Source organism: Galleria mellonella, unplaced genomic scaffold (genome assembly GCF_026898425.1).
Source record: "Galleria mellonella isolate WM207_F2 unplaced genomic scaffold, CSIRO_AGI_GalMel_v1 utg35, whole genome shotgun sequence".
NCBI lineage: Eukaryota > Metazoa > Arthropoda > Insecta > Lepidoptera > Pyralidae > Galleria > Galleria mellonella.
This window is the reverse complement of record NW_026442082.1, coordinates 5166877-5184390: the sequence shown is the minus strand read 5'-3', so window position 1 is coordinate 5184390 and position 17514 is coordinate 5166877. Positions and strand designations below refer to the sequence as shown.

General features: G+C 33.7%; 1 protein-coding gene across 3 annotated transcripts in view; it reads right to left on the bottom strand.

Moving 5' to 3' along the window:
* The window catches only part of LOC113517162 (octopamine receptor beta-2R), a 247966-nt gene that overhangs the window by 47174 nt on the left and 183278 nt on the right, over positions 1–17514 (bottom strand). For all 3 annotated transcript variants that reach the window (XM_052896836.1, XM_052896834.1, XM_052896835.1), the window contains one exon: positions 11529–11549. The gene's annotated coding sequence lies outside the window, so the exon portion shown is untranslated. The remainder of the gene's footprint in view (positions 1–11528; positions 11550–17514) is intronic.

Here is a 17514-nt window from a genome sequence, read left to right as displayed (position 1 = left end):
TAAACGTTAATCCGGATTATAGGTTAATCTGGATATTGTTACTTTAAAATATAATGTTCAATAAATAATTATTTATTTAATAAACACGTAGTATTTGAGACGGAGAAGGACATAAATTATTGTTTATTCAGAACAATCTACATATTCCGATAACCGGATCGAAATCTAATATTATAAAAGAATAGATTCTTTTCTTATGCAACTTAAAATAGCAAACAAACTGACGGCCTACCTGATGGAAAGTAATAACCGTCACCTAAAGACATGAGCAGTACCATGGATATAACAGAGTATACTGTTTCGCCCATGATACTCACCATGTGTTGTCATTTCTTAAGTCTCAGGTGTAATTCCTCTGTACCCTGTAAATTCACTGTTATATTCAAACCGAAACACAGTGATACAAACATAACAGCTTCACGGTAGAAACACGAATACGACAGAGGTGTCCAAGCAAATGACTTTTGTACAAATTCTCTCGCTGGTATGATTCATCAAAGGTCAACCAATACAAATGTAAATTATAATTTTAATCTAAAAACATCCGAAATAATTTACGTGCATTTCAGTATACCTTAAATACAAGTAAGTTAATCTGGATATTCTTACCATAAAATATAAAATGTACTTAAAAATATTTTGTTAACAAATTTATATTTTTAATCATATAAAATACACATATATACACAAGAAAAAAAAATAACGAAAAACTGTTATACTAAAGTGCTATAAAAATGTTATTTGATGCAGACATTTAGCTTTTTTATACAGCTTATGGTAGAATGTCAAACAAGCTGACGGCCCGCCTGATAGAAAGTGGTAACCATCACCTATAGGCATTAACACTACCATTGATATAACAGAGTATACTGTATCGTCCATGATATCCCTCATGCTTTGCTATCCATGAGGAGTAGTAGTGTGCATCTGTATTCTGTAATTTCACTGCCATTCTTTAAATGGAAATACAGCCATGCAACTACAACTGTTTCATGGTAGAAACACGAATAGGACAGAGGTATTCAAGCAGACGACTTTTCTACAAAGTGTCCTTCTGGTAAATTCCTTTATCTATAATAGTTTATAAAACTAAAACCCAACACGTGTACAGGCTGTTTAGTTTATATTATTACTTACTCTATGTTAAGCTGGCTTGGGAACTAAAGCTTATAATTCTAGCTAATCCCTCTAGATCTTCCTATATATATTTAGTTTTCATCTTACTACATTCCGACCAATACTATGTCAATATATTCAGACCCATCTTATGTATTATTGTAAAATGGAATACCCATCCTGATTAGTGATTTGAATTTAAATTCAGTACTATATAGGAGTGAGTTAACTATATTAAGGCTTCCACTAGTAAAACTGATTTTTGTAAAGGAACATCAGTTATTAAGTACATTTATAACGAAGTATTTATAATATACTAGCGGCCTGGTACGTGCTTCGCTAAGTATAAAGTGAAATAATAAAAAAAAAAAAAATCAAATTCATTTATTTATTCCATCAAAAATAAATATTTTATTAATTGCTAGCTATTTTGAAACTTAATCCATAATTATCGCTGACAATTTGCTTTAATCGAAGCATGCTTGTATTGTCAACACTGAAAAAAGTTTCATATTGACAGCACAATCCCTATCTTAAAAAAGTTTGAATTTGACACAAATACCCCTATTAAAAAAATGATCCGCTATTTATTGAATTCATTTGTTACAAAAAATGTGATAAATGAAGAACCGCTCGACCGATTTTGTGCAAACTTCCCATAAACCATCTACTAAATAGTCTGAACAAAGCCTAAACATTTGCATTTGATAGGTGAGCCCGTTCTTGAGTTATAAAATTACAACCAAAACTGACAATAAATTTTATATATATAGATAAAGCTTCCAATTACTCAGCGGACTATGCGTGATAGAATCCGAAACGAGGATATCCTTCTTCTTCTCTTTCAGAGTCTTCCTCTGGTAATCTATGAAATGTATACAAGTGGCTCAGGACCGTTCCTTATGGCAGTCTATACTGAAGATCTATGTTCAACCGTGGACAGATAACAGCTGAGATGAGGATGATGGTAACGAAATATGAAAAGTCGTAATTACCTGTCAATTCGGTTTGAAGGGAATAACACTCGAGTCCTCAGGAATGTCAACGCATAGGGGTTATCATGGGCGAAACAGTATACTCTGTTATGTACATGGCACTGCTCATGTCTATGGGCGACGGTTACCACATTCCATCAGGTGGGCCGTCAGCTTGTTTGCCATTCTAAGTTGTGTAAAAAAAACCTGACAACTTTCCAAAACAAGTGAAGAGTTTTCAATGTTTCCAATTGATTATTTATAAAGCCTACGAACTAAAATGTCAGTCAGTCAGGCAACATTTTTACATAATGCGTAGGTACTTGAGAGACAGTATATGTTTTAACATATTGCTAGCAACGGCAACCGAGGAAAATGGATCCCTAGATACCAACAAACGACAACTACATTCTATATAAATAGGAAAATGTCTACAAACGTTTGCGAGGGAAATAACCATTAGATGTGTGTAAACACGTAGATATTTTTCCTAAAAATAAAACGGCTACGTTCAATCGTGACAATATTGTTTGTAATCTCACTTTCAATTGATATTTGAATTTTATAGGTTTTACATCACGAAGAAAAAAGAAAAACGCCAATTCCAATAAAAAAAATCATACCAATATTCAAGTGAACTTAATCGACTGTAAACAGAGTCATCAAATTTGAACTAAGCATGTAAGCACACATAAATATACATACATACACACATGCAATCAAGAACGCATGCACGCACTCACACACGCATGCACCCACTCACACACGCATGCACCCACTCACGCACGCATGCACCCACTCACGCATACATGCACGCACTCATGCACGCATGCATACACTCATACGTGATTATGTTCACTCTCTCACATACACACATTATTTTGAATAATGATTGTAACTTGCGCAGTACAAATATTAAATAATATGTCTTGGTATCCCTTATGGACTCCTGCGATACAGTTTCGCCTAATGTGGAGTCCAATGTACTCCTATTGTAAATTTCTTGTATTTAATAAATAAATCAAAGAAAAATATTATAGCAATATTTGTTTTTAGTAGTAACTTTCCAAAGAAGTTAGAAGCGGCTCAGAAATATCTAGAGTCGAATTAAATACCATTAATATAATTTTGTATGTAAGCACTAGGTTTTTTTTTAGGATGTAAATGGAGTGGTAACCCCGCCTGCGCTAATGGGATACGCTGGCGGGGCACCAGTGAAGGGTGATCGATGAGGATGAAAACAGGCCAGTTAGCCCATCATGATGAATTCATCAGGAATTAATCATGATAGTTTCCAGGGGGAACCGCGAGGAGGTCGACCTGGTTGGATATATTGCTAGCAATGGGAATATTTGTCTTCATTACTAACAATCCCTTTTCCCCCCAAAGTAAGCACTAGGTTTATAATATTAATTTAGTTTTTACTGTCATAATGTTATAATTATTTTAATGAATAAATAAATAATTTTTGTACTATTTTAGGTCTGTTCTATTTGTGTGGTAAATTTCATTTAAATATCTTTATTAAAATTTACATTTATAATACCAGGTAATTAATAAGACGTGGGTATCGAGTAAAACTAATAAATTTTCTTACATTTTGATTAATTGACATATTGAATGTATTGATTGACAAGGCATTGAAAATTTGGACAGACTTTAATAATAAGAGGTTTTGTAATTGAAACACGGTATACTAGTCTTGTTGCTTTTGCATTGAACACCTGTCAATCTATTGACTCAGGCATGTTTCAATTTCGTATAAAAGAACAAGTTTAGAATATCAGTTTTCCCTTCAATTAATAACACCTATGTTACATTGTGGCTGTGTGGTTGCAGCATAGAATAGGCCATCCCTTCCTTTCCCGTGGGTGTCGTAAGAACCGAGTAAGGGAAGGCGAGGGATGAGTAGGAATGTCTTTCCATAAACATCTCTAAAGCCTGATTTTGGTTGCCTGTCTGCCTGTCAAGCGTGGTAACTACTGGACCCCCAAGGGGAGGCCTATGTTCAGCAGTGGACAGTTAAAGGCTGATATGATGATGATGATGTTATATCGAGAATCTTGGTGATGTAGTCGTTTAATACACTGTCTGCGGGATTCTAACTTACAAACATCGGAGGGTAACACAGTATATTAATGAATTACAAATAATTATTTTTATTTTGGTTTAAAAAGTGGGATGTAACAGTGAAATTAGAATATCATCATCCTATCAGCCATTATCTGTCCACTGCTGAACATAGGCCTCCTCCTATTGGAGGGTTTTGTCAGTAATTGGAATACTTGGCAAATAGGTTGGCAACTTCGGATAGGCTTTTGGTGATATTTTAACAAGGATTCTGCTGATTATCCTTCGACCATTAAGTTCCCTTAGTCACCTCTTACGACACCCCGGATGTGCATTTTATGCTGGGACTAGACGGATGTTACAGTATAAGGAGGCATAAAACCATAGTCGTCAGAAATGGCAACGTATGAGGGTACTATGACTGTTTGCTATTTATATTACTCTTATTAGTAAGGGCCTTTACTTTGTTTTAAATTATTCAGCATTTATATATATATATATATATATATATTTGCAAAATTTATTTATATAAAAAAGCATAAGTACATTTTCCGCCGTACATCATATTTAATAATGGAAATTTGATAATTAAAAATTAAATAAAATAATCAAAACACGATTGAATTTGTCAATTAATTTTATAATTGAATTAGTTTTTTTCACATAATTGTATGCAGATATATAACTATCATACATATATTAATATAAATACCCAAAGTTACAGACTCCATGTATTCATTAGTTTTCACTCCGCCTCACTGTGTTCTCGAGTGGAAGTGAAAAAGTATTTTAGAGGCCAGGCGCCGTCGGCCGTCGGCTGACGGGTGGTTCATTAGTTTTATACGAAGTGTTAACTTATTGGCTAATTAACTATGCTTTAATGAGCAAAAACTAATTTTGAATATAAATTCTCTAGTTATCTTTAAAATTTCATATTTTAATTATACATTTTCACCGTCTGGTCTGGTTTATTTCAGTTATTTTTAATGTCTGAAGCAAACAGTTGTGCATCTGAAGCTCTTGCCTGCGTAGATTTGTAGCGACTGTGTTAGGATTATTAATGATAATTAATTTTATTCGAGTACGTGCTGGAATTGAAAAAAAATATTTTTTTTTATTATTTTTTTTTACTGATCTTGACTTTATATTGCAGACGTCCATATCATTGGGTATTTGAATCAAAATTATTTTGTTTAATTCCGTTACCATTAGTATGCGTGCGGCTGCCAACATTCGAATATAGACTACTATTTATTACCTATAATTCTATAACTTTCCATATTAGTCATCAGTCTCCAACTGCCAGTTCATCCACGCACGTTTTACGACCCGTGTTTTTTTATTATTCTTAATATTCTCTTTTCATGATCATTATCATCACTGCTGAACTGTCTTTTTGGTGCTTTGCCAATAGTTGCCACGCTTGGCAGGTGGATTAGCAACCGCTGTCAAACTTTGGAGATGTTTTAAGAGGGACACTGCTACTTATTTCTCGGCCTCCCTTAGTCGCCTCTTACGACACCCACGGGAAAGGAAGGGATGGCCTATTCTATACCGGGACCACACGGTAAAATTCTCTTTTACGCAATTTAAAATCTTTCTCTTTCCTTTCGCCAATATATTTGTTTGTATTTTATATCTTTGCTAATTTCGCAATAGTTGTGGTTTACTTTACATGACTGAAACGCGATATTAGAAAAGTACAGTGACCGATAAATGAACTGCCGAAATACCTGCTCCACTTAATAAGGCTCGGATCGTGGGAAACTTTTTTAATTTGGCCTCCGGCCAGTAAGCTTCTTTTTGCCGATGTCTCAACATTTTTCACGTTTCATTATATGAACGATGATTTTTTTTAAATTTTCATTCTACACGACTCAGTCCTATGGTTTCTCATCATCGCTATAATACCGAATCTAGTCAGAGGAATAACACCATAGGAGGAATCATCCTTAGGAATGGCAACGCATGGGGGGGGGGTATCATGGGCAAAACAGTACACTCTGCTATGTCCATGATACTGCCCATGTCTATAGGCGACGGTTACCACTTTCCATCAGGTGGGCCGTCAGCTCAGACTCAGGTGTTATATCTCTGTACCCTGTATATTCTCTGCCATTCTGCCCTTTAAACCGAAATACCATGTAAACACGACTGCTTCACGGTAGAAACACGAATGGGACAGAGGTGCGCAAATAAATGACTTTTGTACAAAGTTTCTCTCTGGTATACATGCTTGCTTGCTTCCTGTGTTATAAAAAAAGACATACATGCATTAAATACTAATCCTATTATGTGACACGTAACACGTTCATAAAGTTTTTATGCTATTAACAAAGCTAAAAATAATATAATCAATCGATTGCAGGAACATATGGCTTTAGTCCCACATAAAATATTCTTTACCTTTCATGTGATTATACTACCAATGCTGGATTTATACACAAACAGTAAAGCAAACCTTCGTAAGCACCAATATACAGATACCATATTTGCGTTGGTTTATGTAAGCTTGAAAGTGATTATCGTTGATCCATGTCGATCTTTGTGTGCAAATCAATCAAGAAGTTTGCAGCAAGTGTTTGCATACGTCCATATGTTTGTACAAATATGGTTCAGTTATTTGCCATTCATTTGTAGATGCATTAGGATTGCACCTAGTGGAAAATGTATTAGCCTAATATAATGTTTATTAGAAACCTTAATTATATCTATAGGTATAAAGATATATCCATCCACCGTTACATATTTGTCGTGAGATTGCAATGAGCGTATTATTGCATTGTTTGAAAGTTTGATCGTAAATGTAATCTTTGATTCTTTTTAATGATGAGAAATGCTTTATACAAAAATTTTATGACTTCGTCTCTTTCACTCGCGTTTCTATCATTAAATTGCGTTGACATGGGTGTTGTAATATGGTAGTGAAAATATCTGTACCACACAGATTTAGACTTTATTCTGTGGTCAAACCTATAGTTATGTTTACGTCTATTCTGTCTAAAACGTCTAATGTTTTCATCAATTGGACTGCCAAATTGGAAAATGCCACTTACATAAAAAGTATTTATATCACTTTGTTTATTCACAACAATTCAAACAGAAACGGATTCGCGAGCAAAATTACCAAACAACTTTAGATACGTAACAGCAAGAACGCTAATGACACAAGTACATCCAAGTTCAAGAAAGTTGTGTGAAATGGCTTGGTAATAATGTGAGAGCATCGTGAGCTGTGAGATTAATAAGGTTACTTAATATTACTTCGGTAAGACTAAAGCAAAACCTCACGATGATACCAAACATGTGAACTTTGTTGACATTGTTAATTATAATAGGCATGGAACTGTATAACATGGTTGCAAAGTTGTTGCTCTTATAAATTACGATGTCAATGGATGTAAACATTTTATAAAGTGATTTGATTTGAAAGTCGATATACTCTTCCGTTTGTTCTCCTGCACAAGTGTCAATTGGACTGCAATTATGTTCTATTAGGATACCAAGTGACGAATCTCGCTACGACCAAATACTGAAAGATGTTCTTGAAATTAAATCGGGATCACCAGTTATGGGAATTGGTAATGGAAATATCAATTTGCAATGTCTATATAATTTATATTTGTAAATCACCGTGTCTTGGTAATCTCTTATAGACTTCCGCGATACAGGTTAGCCTAGTGCGGGGTCCAATGTACTCACATTGTAAATTTCTTGTATTTAATAAATAAATATATTTTTTAAAGAATGATAACATAAGAGTAAAGCAACGCGTGCAATCCCGCATAAAATTTGCTACATCTACTATTTATTTTCTATGTTAAGTTTTACAGCTCTGAGGTATGTTGTAGGTATACACCATAGATGGTTCTGGGATCAGTTGACAATTCAGTATTGTTATTACTATTTTCATAGTCAGGATGTGATATCAAGAGTTTCTTGTCCACCTTCATTATACACGATCTGTGTCGTGGCTTTTTAGACAGAACTAAGGACAGAAATAAGGGTCAATTTGAGAAGATACAAATATGACTTGCAAAATTTAATAGTTAAAAGTAGATTAATAGTTACGAATAAGTTAGGTTTCAATCTTGGAATTTCCAGATCTCAACTGAGCATTGTTTATCTGAGTTATCGGTATCGTTATTAGCTTCATTTAGGTTGGTATTTAGTGCAAAATTCAAAACTGAGATATTGTTTGTAAATAAGACGCTGCAGACTAGAGTTGGTGTAAAAAGAGATGGAGCATTCTGTAATAGTTTGGGCATATAGAAAGAATATCGTATAACTAAAGAAAGAAAGATACTCGTACAATACACAGGGAAACCCTGACTAACTAATAATAATTAGATGGATCGAAAACCAAAAAAGAAATTGAAATCACAGAAAATACTGTGTCTCTACGGTACTCCTCGTGTACATAATTTTGCATAGCTTCATATGGGGTAGCCAGAAAGGAAAATTTGTACTGTAGGTTAGCTTTAATAGGCTAATTATTGCAATTGTAATTATCACAGAGATTTCTAGGTTTTTTTTTTAAAATAATATGTAGTTTACGTTTCTCGCAAATAATGTAGCTTTATATTATAGGTGAAAGAATTTTTAAAATCAGTTGGATAGTTTATAACTTTATCAAACAAACAAATATAAAAAAAGCAAATATTTCTTCTTTATAATATTACGGGTACACAATACTAAATGATATTAATTAAATTCATGTTCCAAAAAAAAAAAATTAGAATGCTTCCACGTATATAGAGACATTAATGGAAGTAAATTCTGCATATAGCTAAAATAATTAACAAAATAAATTTTGAATTGATCAAAATATTATGCAATATAAGGCACACGAAAATATACGGATGAATTGAGACGCTATTCCTTTTGAGAGTAGCTTAATTAGATACCAAGATAATATCAATACCTGCGGAGCCCTCCTTAATGAGTATTAGATACGATCTTGGTCGATTTTTGAATTCCTTCTCGGGGCAAAATTAAGTGACGTATTTTTCTTTTTAATTTCACTTAACTAAATGTTTACTTAGTATAAATAATTAGATATGCTCGCATTTAAGGGAAACTTTCAACATTCTACATTGGATTTGACCCAATTTTATTTTACATTTATTTTTATAATTACCTAATTATAAAATTAATTTGCAGTTTCTTTGATTGCACGGTATTTTTAATTAAATATACATTTAGCTAATTAGTCTAATTTTTTAAAACACATTAAAAAAAGTAGCATCATTATCTCTGACATTATTTGTCCAATGTTGAACATAGGTCTCCACTATAGACTGCCCTAAGGAACAGTCGAAATGGGAAAATAGCATACTATAAGAAAATATTCAAAGATTAGTTTTAAGCCACAACTTAGCCACAGCCAAAAGCAGCCTATATTCTTCTTTCCCTTAACCCCCTTATTCATAAATACGTCAACCTATTTTAGCTATTGAACTGTTTTGTTTCTTAACTTTACACTAAATTCTCATTTTAAAAGAAAGTCACAAAGTCTAACTGCGGTTGCTAAATCGTCTGCCAAGCGTGGCAGTTACTGGCAAAGCCTCCCAATGGTAATCACCAGAAAGTAATATTATATAATCAATAAAATAAAATTCTATAGTAATTCTATATAATTAAAATCTAAAGGTATAACAAAAACAGTGAAATAAACTCACTTTTATATTTATAACCTTTATAAAGATATAAACTGTTTATCCAGTACAATGCCGTGAGTATTTATTAGTCTTAATAAATAAATCAATAATTTCAAGAAAAATATTTATCAATAAATAATATTATATATCAGAACAATACACTTATGTAGAAGGAAAAATAGAGGGCAAAAGAAGAAGAGGAAAACCAAGGAATAACTACATAGGACAGATAAAAGAAACACTAGGAGGTCAAGGATATATAGCCTGGGATAGAACTAGCTGGAAGAAGATGCATGAATTAGTTGCTTATACAGAAACACTTATGTATATTGAACTATTTAGAGCACTGTACAGATAATGGCTGATGTGGTGATGATGATGATGATGAACATTAGACTGATCACGTTTATCCTCCAATTAAAACATTTTAAACCTTATATTTAATACTCTAGAACATAGAAATTAAGGTAAACATTTGAAAAATAATTTCAAACATTCCTGTAATATTATTTTCTAAATGGAAAATTACAATATTCAAATACTAGTATCAAACATGGCTACCGGCTAACATATTCTCGAAAACAGTGAAAGCGTAACAAACTTTTGTAATTTACCATCACAAAATCAATACATTTATAACTATTTTTGACGAAACTAAACCATTAATATTCAACTATCAATTTACTATAACTTCACCCCAAAATTAGAGTGGTGAAATAAAGGCTTATGACTTTTTAATTGCCCCCTTGATTACTGTTTGTTTAAGTGGACGAAAGTTCATAAATAATATCAGAAATTAACTTCCAAATTATATGTAATGGACTTTTTTAGCATAACAATTTGGAGATGGTATGGACTTTTATTCCAGATATACCAGTGGGAGACTTTGTATAAAAGTCGTTTGCTTGGCCACGTCTGTCTCATTCGTGTTTCTACCGCGTAAGTGGTGTGTGGGCAACAGTAGTGCAAAACAGAAATAAAAACGGCGCTGGTAGAAAAGAAGAATTACGACATTAATAAAATAATATATTGAGAGAGGATTACCGATATAATTCATTCAGACGTACATAATACAACAATAATATGTCAATCAAGAAGAAAAACAAAATAGGTATCAAAAAGACCTGTTCATAATATAAAAATATAAATCTAAAAAAGGTAAACTTATATAAAAAGAGGTCTGTCGCCAACAAGAAATTTAAAGAACAATATAAAAGTTATATTTTGATATTACTTTAATTTATATAATTTAATATTACCAGAGGGAGACTTTGTACAAAAGTCGATTGCTTGGATACCTCTGTCCCATTCGTGTTTCAACCGTGAAGCAGTTATGTTTGCATGGCTGTGTTTCGGTTTGAAGGGTGGGATATGGCGCGAATTTACTGGGTACAGAAGAATAACACCTGAATCCTCAGGAATGGCAACGCATGGGGGGTATCATGAGCGAAACAGTATACTCTGTCATGTCCATGGTATTGTTCATGTCTATAGGCGACGGTTACCACCTTCCATCAGGTGGGCCGTCAGCTTGTTTACCATTCTAAGTTGTATAAAAAAAATAACTACTGATTTATTTAGAAAACTCAGCTTTCAGGACCCTTAATCAGGGCCATTCGGGATCCCTAATCATGAGCGCTGTGATGACAGAGCGAGATTCATTGTGCGCCCATATATTATTATTATTAGACAAATAGATAATACTAACCTGAACCACTGTCGAAATAATCTGTAACAAAGAAAATAAATTATATAAACGATTGTAAAAACATGTAGAAAATATAGGCTGAACTCTATTCTTAGATAAGGTAGCCAGAATATCGGAATCCAAGATTAGAATAATAAATCTAATTAGTTTTACCGAATAATTAAGTTTGTTATTGTTTTAACATTGCCAGGGAGTTTGTCCGGAACTTTATTCTCTACAACAGCGATTTCTAAAGTTAATTCCATTAAATTTATATTCAATAGAAATTTCATCTACAATAGTTTTCCCAAATCTTTGTTATCTATAAATACATCTTAAACTGTATTAAGGATACCCTTGAATTCTTCTGCATCGCAATTCGTGTCTAAATTAAACGAATTTGTGTACAATCCGTATTCCCGAGTTTACTCACGTGCAACCTCAATTTGCGTCTTTAATTTACCACCCTGCGGTGTGGGTTCGATAAAATAAAGAAAATTTATTGCGTGCCCATAACCTTGAACATTTAGGAACTACTACTATGTAACATATTTGCAGAGTTATATAGCCTTGCTTCCAGAATGGTTACATATCAAGAGACATAAAATTTCATTACTGACATTATGTTGAAAAATTTAAAAACTACGGAGTCACTACAAAGTAGCTAACTTTAAGGAAATCATATGTGAACTATCTTTTATAAACATATATGAAATCAGTTGCTTTGAGGTTTTTTTTTTGAGTGAAAATGGAATGGTAACCCCGCCTGCGCTAACGGGATATGCTGGCGGAGCACCAGTGAAGGGTGATAGATGAGAATGAAAATAGGCCAGTTAGCCCATCATGATGAATTCATCAGGAATTAACCATGATAGTTTCCAGGGAGAACCGCGAGGAGGTCGACCTGGTTGGGTGTATTGCTAGCAATGGGATTATCAGTCTTCATTACTAACAATCCCTTTCCCCCCGTTGCTCTGAGGTTAGGTATTTCAACCTAAGAACAATACACCCATATAGGTAATAAATTAAAAAAAATGCTCTTCAACAGATTCAACCCGCATTTCTCAGTTATTCGGGCTGAATGTTTTTCCAGTTACTCCAATGGATGGATACAAACCAACATTTACTACCAGCATGTTTTATCTACCATCTATACTATCCTGTTGGGAAAGATTATATTTTTCAATGAAATATTTAAGATTCCCGAATGCGAGCATTATTGTGAGGGTATAAAATATTTACGAGAACCATTCTTGGAGAGCAGCTTTGGCTGATCGGCTTTTATATCTGATTTGGCTTGACCTGGTTAAAGATTAAATCGGATTTCTTGGGCTTCATTTCCGTGAAACCAATATTAATCTCCAAGGTAGGTATGTAATTGAACGTCTCTCACATTTAGTAGAACTCGTTCAAAAAGGACTTCTCATAATAGATTGCCTCAGAGCAGATCCCCGTAATTTAAATGCCATTTTTCATTCAATCAATCTTGTTTGATATGCCTTGTCATGTTACGTAATATATGTTCACCTCAACAGGCATTCGCAAAAGGATGGTTTCGGTTAATATTAATTTCTGTCTTCGGAAGCAGTGTGCACGCGTGAGGCGTGATACAAATTCTCTTTGCTTACTTACGGGTCACTTAATTTAGGTTAACGTCGTTCAATAAAACTGGTGTGAAAATCGCAAATAGATAAGTAATTGTAAATAATTATTACAATCTGTTTTATTCCCGTTTTGATATTCGAGTATCTTATCTTTTATTTGCGTACGGGGTCAGCTAAACCACTGCACATTAATCTACTGAGATTTTTTATGCTTTTCCCTGTTTTATATTATCAATTTAGAGATTCTATGTACCTTTACGATATTTTGCGTTTTAAGATAGCTATAGTCTTCTGGCTCCAAATAAGCCGTTCCCAGTAAACTCATATGTATACTTCTTGCCAACGAACGTTATTAAAGTCAGTTTTTAATCATCATCGCCTTTTCTACTAAAAAGAATAGCCATTATTTGACTATACACAGTTATTGGATCACTACCATCTAGATTATTAGGCGTCATGGTGCTGTCATCACCTCAGCACCGTGTTTATCGTCAAAAAACTGGAGATTATTCTGTCTTTTTTGTGCGTGGCATACAGCCAATGCGGATGCAAGATTGTCGCTATTTCCTTGAATCTGTGGATTGTGGAGTATACTTCTCTTTTAAAATTTCCTCTCTATTCATACCTGTGCACGACGCACCTTTTTAGTTTCTTTTTTAATTTTATTAAAAAGATGTTCTTATTATAATTTGAAGTCTGTGTCAGTTTTCAGTTTTGTTTTCCTTCGCTTTTTTACTCCGTTGGTTTGCTATGTATATTTTTTATATAATTATATTATCTTTCTAAAACACCGTGTTTCCATACCAGCATACAGTCCTTTCGCCCACAATACCCATATAGAGTTTTTCCAAAAACGTGCATACAAATTCTTACAATACAAACACCGCTTGTATTGCAACACTTCTAATTAATATTCATGGATGTTCGTATGTATTTATATCGAGAAGACTGTAACATGAATAAAACAGTTACAAATATTGCGAACAATGTTGGACTTATCTCTTTAAGTTTTCTCTTCTAGTCACTCAAACAGAATAGAATAAAAAATATATTTACATATACTACTAATATTATAACTATGAAATTTTGTAAAGTTGTTTGTATATTTGTTACTCAATCATCCATATATGAGTAGGTTATATCAATAATTAATACTAGTTTCTGTTTGCATATTTGCTAGTATATTCGATTTCACGTGGAAATCACATTTCTATCTCAGTGTTATAAATTACAGCTATTCCAGAATCTCTGCAAAGTATTTTATTTATTTTATCTATAAGTCTAAAACTAAAGTTTCATACTTCTAGTTTCTATTACAACAGAACTCCCATACTTTTCCCATTCATTTTCACTTGTATATCCTATTTCACCACTTTAGGTATGAATTATTCAAACGTACAAATTTTTGTTTTGAACCAAGAGTCCTAAACCTAAAATTCACGTGTTTAACTTCAAAACAGGCATAAATTCATACAAATTTTTAATCCTCTTTTTACTTCTTTAGGAGTTGAATTTTTTAAATTCCTTTCTTCTAAATTTACTTAAACTATATAAGAACCCAATTAGAAAAATTTCAAAACTAGATTCAGCGGTTTTGGCACTGATATGGTATGAGTCAGTCAGTCAATCGGCATTCTCTTTTTTAAATTGGTGATGGTTGATTCTATGTTGATTCATACGAATAAAGTCATGAGAAATAGCTAGTAAATTATTACTATTCACTAGTTCAAGTCAAAGTTTAATCAAAGTCATGTTAATTTACAGTTCATTAAATGCCTTACAAAGTGGCTGATGGTTATTAAATTCGATGAGCGTACTATTTTTGGCCAACCTTCGTTCGGCATTCACTTGACGAGCCCTTGTCTAAAATATAAGAACTTAAATTTAGAAGTGCTAATTATAATATTATTAAAATAATAAGCTTTAAACGTATCAAGAAGAATGAAGTTAATGATATTTTGGAGACACAGATCAAGGTTATTTAATTGTGTCTGTTAGGAATCAGCCGTTAAATATATTTTATTTAATTATATTTTATACAACTTGGAATGGCAAACAAGCTGATGGCCCACTTGATGGAAAGTGGTTACCGTCACCTATAGACAACAGCAGTACCATGGACATAACAGAGTATAGTATTTCGCCCATGATCCCCCCATGCGTTGTCATTCCTGAGGACTCAGGTATTATTCCTGTGTACCCTGTAAATTCACTGCCATAATCCACCCTTCAAACCGAAACACAGCCATGCAAACACAACTGCTTTACGCTAGAACACGAATGGGGAAGAGGTACCCAAATAAACGACTTTTGTAGTCTCCTTCTGGTAAATCGAAGTTAATGATATTTCGGCCACAGAGACCAAGGTTATGTAATTGTGTCTGTATCGAATCAGCTGTTAACCGTCTTTTGTTGAACATAGGCCTCTTCCATAAAAGGGATTTTGTCAGTTGTTGCCACGCTTGGTATGTGGGCTAGTTAATCGCAGTTAGACTTTGGTGATGTTTTAAGAGGGACAATGCTGCCCATCCTTTGAACATCGAGTTGCCTAAGTCACCTTTTACGATACCCACGGGAAAGAAAGTGGTGGCCCATTCTACGCCGGGACTAAACGGCAATGTGTACATTATTATTATTTATTTTACTTTACTTATTATAGACCATAACCCATGCAAACAAAAAATTGTCATTTTTTATGTTCCTATAATGATGATACCTATTGTATGCTATTGTTTCTATATTCACTCAGGATGGTGTTGTCACGTGTTTTGCTGAATAAAAAAAATCAGCCAAATCGTCTGTATTTGAATGAATGAATGGTTTATTTTCTTTTAACAAAAGGTAGTATAAAGTGACAACTTGAGGTACAATTTGATGTGAAGACCAATTTTGTGAGAGACTGGTAATTGCGGTAGGTTTTGAAGAACCTGTGTATTTAAGCATACGAGTAGGTTTCATAGTTTATCAAAAGGAAGAGCTCTGAGCTACCTGTATCCAATAACTTCTTGTAACATCATCATCATCGTATCAGCCATAATGTATAAGCCCTGATGTGTAAAATATTTGACGTTATTAATTTGCTTCGTCTGATAAACAATGCCTTTGCTTTTACAAAGATCAAAGACCTGAGAATTCTGTTTAAGATCGTAAATAAAAATTGCGTACAGATGTTGCATCTCTGTGCATCTTCTACCGAATTTATCATGGAGAGTGCTCTAAGGAATTGTTCAGATTAATACCTGCTGCTGACTTTCACCACCGTACAACCCGCCATAAACTAAAATTTCATCCCAACCATCTGAACGAGTGGCGGTCTTCCATTATGCGTTTTTCAAAGCACATTCTTCCACGTACAACCACTCTTTGGAATCAATTTCCAGCAGCAGTATTTCCGAACCGATACAACATCATAACCTTCAAGAAAAGAGCATATTCCTTTTTAAAAGGCCCGTAGCACACTTTTGGTGTTGTGGGTGAGCATGGGCATTGGTAGTCATTTACCATCAGGTGATCCGCATGCTCGTTTGCCCCCTGTGTTGTAAAAAAAACTTGTATACGCTATATAAAAACTAAATACAAACGAAAAACAACTTACGACATAAAAATAGTTACTTAATCTTATTCTAAAAGTAAGTAGAAAAACAAACTAGAATCCTAATTCGGTTTACGAGTTGACGTTCGTTTTATTGGTTTTTACTGTTTATTTGATTGATTTTATAGACTTTTCTAGCAAGTAAAAGAATATAGATGAAAGCGAAAATTGCTGGAAATATGTGCGTGGAATATAGTAATTTTCAGAGAAAGAAAATTCAAAATAAACATGATGAGACATATGTCAGTGTGAATACACTGTGATTTTATAAAAAAAAAAAAAACCTTTGAGATGAGACGTATAAGATAATAATAAAATGACATATTCCGGATAGATTATGTTTTGATTGTATTTTTATGACGATAGGCGTCAAACGGAAAAAAATGTTAGTACACTTGATACGACACGACGAACTTATGAATATTATAATAGAAAATAAGATAGAAAGAAGGAGGAAAAGACGGAGACCAAGGCATAGTTACATCAGGCAGATCAAGGAAGGAGTTGGTGTCGTGTCGTATCAAGAGGTGAAGAGACTCGCAGAAAATCGTAGCGAATGGCAAAAGCTCCACCGAAAAGAGCGCAGCTCTTAAATAGGATAGACATATAGGCGTCAAACGAGCATGCGGCTCATCTGTTGGTAAGCGATTACTGCCGTCCATACGAAATTATAGATGCATTACCAGCATTTAGACAGACTGAGTATATCTAAGAAACGAGCCAGGAACCTCTGGAACTGGCGTATAAACGTGATGCGAGATTTGAAAATGCAAAAAGCAAGACATGTAAGAATAGAAACCTTTGGCACTTA